Source organism: Cyphomyrmex costatus, unplaced genomic scaffold (genome assembly GCF_001594065.2).
Source record: "Cyphomyrmex costatus isolate MS0001 unplaced genomic scaffold, Ccosl1.0 scaffold62, whole genome shotgun sequence".
Lineage (NCBI taxonomy): Eukaryota > Metazoa > Arthropoda > Insecta > Hymenoptera > Formicidae > Cyphomyrmex > Cyphomyrmex costatus.
Window position 1 is genome coordinate 245,561 of NW_017280178.1, and position 2,900 is coordinate 248,460.

General features: G+C 32.2%; 1 long non-coding RNA gene across 1 annotated transcript; it reads left to right on the plus strand.

Annotated features, from left to right (window-relative positions):
* The first annotated feature begins 1,218 nt into the window (after positions 1-1,218).
* On the plus strand, positions 1,219-1,763 carry LOC108779795 (uncharacterized). Its single transcript, XR_001940881.1, has 3 exons — positions 1,219-1,259; positions 1,345-1,493; positions 1,685-1,763. It is a non-coding gene; the product is annotated as an uncharacterized LOC108779795 (long non-coding RNA).
* Positions 1,764-2,900: the final 1,137 nt, after the last annotated feature.

Below are 2,900 nucleotides of genomic sequence, written 5' to 3' on the forward strand. Positions count from 1 at the left end.
CTTCTTAATTGTTGCGCGCCGAAAGATTTTTCGGTCTTGCAACGCAACTCTAATAATCTGAAATATCCCCCCTCCTAAATATTTGCGCGCCGATGGATTTTCGGTCTTGAAACGCAATTAATCTAGAAACTGTAAATTTTTACTTAATGAACAGAATTGCAAAGTATTATCCGCGTTATTACAACCTGCGGTTTTGAAAACAAATAATTGAAGAAATAAAGGACTCTTTTTATAAACAATAATTAATACGTTGAGAATGGCGAATAAGAGTCAATCTAAATCTGATAATATATTCTAATATTCTATATTGCGAAGAATATCACGTAATGTTTGGCGTTTCGTCCCGGCTTCCACTACTGGACTCATCAGTAAGGTATTGTAGTGGAAGCCTACCTTAGACGCCGGTGTAAGTTATTAAATCGAGATTCTATATAAAGAGATATACGCGTGTCTCAGCACTTGCAAGAATTTGCGAATATCGATAGACCTCTGATGGCGGGTCGACGTAGTAATATTCTTTATATACTACCGTGTCTCTAGATGAGGCGCACCTGAGCCGGGACACCTCGTGGGTAAAGACCTATAATCAAAGATGCGCCAACTGTCCCCTACCACTACTTCTGTCCGACATCTTGTACCCATACGTAACCTAACCCTTTTGTAATGATCATGTCAACAAACTGGAGTTGGAGTATCAGAAGAAAAATCTAAGATGTTGCAAACTCTACAGAGGGAATGTACGATCGCATCCGAAATCATCAGATGTTTGAAATTGAAAAATAAAATACTTAAGAGCATTAAAATAATCCTACGAAATGTATCGAATGAAAAAGACAATACATTTGATGGAACATATGATTAAATATAACAAATAAAAAAATAATTATACATGTTTATATATTTGAATATTGATGATTAATAAAATTTTCATATATTTGAGCAATTAGTGTCATTTTTAGCTTTAAATTTTATTTGAATCTAAACATTGAATGTTAAAATATTTAGAATAAATAATATCATAATATCATAATATTACATATGTATTTCATAAAACAAGACTATACTTCGCAATTTTTACCTACATATTTTTATAACCATATACGTAACATATTTTATAAATGAAACATTTATAATTTATTTAATTAATAATAATTATTTTTATTTTACAAGACCTGCCATTTCCAATTTATTACGTGCAGCCAGTGCATCCATTAATTCATTCGAAAAAGTCCATTCGACCAACGCCTATATCTGGTCAGGTGAGAATATTTACATAAAGGTACATTGAACATTTAATATGAATCGTAATAACATAAAAAAACGTTTTACTCAATATATTAATAGGTTATTCGTTTGAGAGATGGTTTTGGGCCTAGTAATGGTTATGTTGAGGTACAAGGTGTGCTGCCTGGTTGGGGTATTCTATGCGATTCTAGAAATAGTTGGACTTTAAGAGAAGCTCACATTTTATGTAGACAGCTCGGATATAGCAGGTATGCAAACCAAAACTATCACAATTTAAAGACTGTGTTGGAATTTTTAGTAAATTTATATCTATACATTATTATATTATGCAAATATCAAAATATAAATAATGCTAATAAACTGAGCTTGGTGTTAATACTTATAATATATTTACAAATAAACAGAATTTAATACAAACGTTTCGACCTTTTTACAATAGATCATCCTCAGTGTAACAAGTTTGTAATTATCCGGAAAACAACGATGACATATTTATTTTTTCATTACGCGTGCCCAATACCTCAACGCTTTTGCGTGCGGGAAATAGCCAATACCTCAAGCCGTTGATTATTTCCCCACTCTTCTATGCAAAAACGTTTCGGTATAGGCACATTACGACGGCACTTGTAATAAATAAGGCTAATAAACTGAGCTTGGTGTTAATACTTATAATATATTTACAAATAAACAGAATTTAATACAAACGTTTCGATCTTTTTACAATAGATCATCCTCAGTGTAACAAGTTTGTAATTATCCGGAAAACAACGATGGCATATTTATTTTTTCATTACGCGTGCCAAATACCTCAACGCTTTTGCGTGCGGGAAATAGCCAATACTTCAAGCCGTTGATTATTTCCCCACTCTTCTATGCAAAAACGTTTCGGTATAGGCACATTACGACGGCACTTGTAATGAAAAATTCTATGTGTAGCGAGTGGGGGCATATTTGTTTATACATGTAATGGAAATGAACGTAACACTTTTGTTTGAATCAATTCTCTTTGTCAGATTTCTGTCGATATTGCTCTTACAGATTTTATCTAAACAACCAAAATTCTTTCTGTCGAAAATGTAATTATTTTTAACACAGATTAAATTGGTACAAAAATAATTATTTTGAAGAAAAACATTACCTCAATATTTGCGATTTTGTAGCTTTAATATTTAGATTTCATAAATAATAGATCCATGATTTATGCTAGTTATCTGGGTTGATTGTTACACAAAAATGATGTGACAGAGGCAATCGAATCTACTTGTACCAATACCGTGGGGCGGGGGGGGGAGAAGTATAGAGTAGTGGTAAAATTATTAAGTGAGGAAAGAATTGAAAATGGAAGAATAAGATTCTGGAAATAATTCTGAATCGTTTTGCTTATTAAGACTATGAGACTATTTCTTTATATGTATCACTTCTGATATATTTCTTTTTATGCTTGAAGGTTCATAATCCATTACTTTTACGTGTTACCAGGCGAACTCATGTGTTTCGAATAGTCTGTGTGATTAGACAATACTAAAGGAGATAATACCGCTCCTTTTAATGATATATCTGATTACATACTGATATTCTAGTTCTCCAAACTGTCTCTTGGTTTTTGGCCACATACGATATATTACAATTAATGCAGTTTATTCCATAAACCACTC